At 46.5% G+C, this 1,730-nt stretch overlaps 1 pseudogene; it reads left to right on the plus strand.

The window, feature by feature from the left end:
- Positions 1-629: 629 nt before the first annotated feature.
- LOC136657922 (5S ribosomal RNA) lies at positions 630-740 on the plus strand (annotated as a pseudogene).
- The last annotated feature ends 990 nt before the right edge of the window (positions 741-1,730 follow it).

The following is a 1,730-nucleotide window of genomic DNA, read 5'->3' on the forward strand; positions in this document are numbered from 1 at the left end:
ACAGAGTTTCTTATCTGGGCAAGCCAAGGATTTTCAGAGATATATATTTATGTTTATATAATCCATGCATTGAGCATGCTGACTCTTGCAGCCACTTAAAATTTTGATAACACAGCCAAGACTCAAAAAGCTTGATACTTGTTTAAATAATAATAATAATAACAGTATTTATATACCGCTTTTCAACTAAATGTTCACAAAGCGTTTTACAGAGAAAAATCAAATAACTAAATGGCTCCCTGTCCCAAAAGGGCTCACAATCTAAAAAGATGCAAAAAGAATACCAGCAGACAGCCACTAGAACAGACAGTGCTGGGGTGAGGTGGACCAGTTACTCTCCCCCTGCTAAAAAAAGGAGCACCCACTTGAAAAAGTGCCTCTTACCCAATCAAAGTAAGCAATTCAAAGTAAGCAATTAAAAACAAGAGAAGCACAAAGCACTCAGAAATTAGTCTTTTCCCAACCATTTTTCCTCGAAACAAAAAGTTTTCATCTGTGCACTGAATTTCCCAAGAATATCATCCACAACGCAATCCTATCTTCTTGTTCAGCCTGCACAGCAGGAGCTGGGCTGGCCAAAGTTGTCTCTAACATGCCATGAAGTACATTCAATACATCTTGGGAATAAGTGCTGCTAGCACCCTGCACGTGCCCGATCTCGTCTGATCTCGGAAGCTAAGCAGGGTCAGGCCTGGTTAGTACTTGGATGGGAGACCGCCTGGGAATACCGGGTGCTGTAGGCTTATACCGTAGTCTTTCGAGACTGAAGGTTGCCAACCATTACCAGCTCTGCATCCAGACCTGAGGCCACTGGCATGAGCAGGTACAGCGCTGAGCGGCATAGGGGCATGGAGAGAGTGGCAGGGAGTCGCATTTCTAGTGGGAAGGGTGGTAGGGAGGTGGCATAGGGAGAGGGTGGAACTAGGGGCAGATTAGGCCTGAAAGAGGGGAGAGATCAGCAGAGGCTTCCTTTGCTGTATCCTAACCCCACTCCCAGGCCTCCTGGCCTTACATTGGGCTATATAGCTGGCATGGATCTACGAAGCCCCATACAGTAGGCTGGAGTGTTTCTCAGGGTAAGGGAAACTATATCCCCTTACCCCAAGGAGACGTCCAGCCACATCCTATCCTGAACAGGATACCGCTCAGCCCATTCAGCTGACACAGGTTAGGATTGGGCTACCAGATGCACTTGGAAGGAGACGGTCCCACCTTTGGGCCAGCCTTGGCATGTTGAGGATTCCATAACAGGCACCCCAATGCTACACCGTCCTAACAGCACCGCCCAGGAAGTCCTGCTTGGGAGCTCATTCCCTTTGCTACGGTGCTTATACCAGCCCTCGGTTGGTAAAGTCAGGTTGAATCTCGCGCAACTCCATGCTGTTTAAACAATGACACTGCTTACTGGGTTGCTGTTACTGTCGCTATTATGGTTTTATAATGACTGCACGCCAGTCTGGGTGCCACTCAGGTAGCAAAGAACGCCATACGTCCATTCGTAATCCATAAATGAACAAAGGCAGAAATTTTGCCTGCTCAAAAATGACCGCATAAGGCCTGAACGTGCTCTTTAAAAATGTTTTCAATTTGGCTGCCGTGTCCATGAATATGTAGATTAAAGTGCCCTGTGCCATGTCAGGACCTTGAAAGGCCAATAATTGACTCTGCAAATGTTAAGACTGTTAGTAGGTAGCATTTCAATGACCTTTTAACTAACAGCAGCTCCCCCA

This window comes from Tiliqua scincoides, chromosome 7 (assembly GCF_035046505.1).
Source record: "Tiliqua scincoides isolate rTilSci1 chromosome 7, rTilSci1.hap2, whole genome shotgun sequence".
In the NCBI taxonomy this organism is placed as follows: Eukaryota; Metazoa; Chordata; class Lepidosauria; order Squamata; family Scincidae; genus Tiliqua; species Tiliqua scincoides.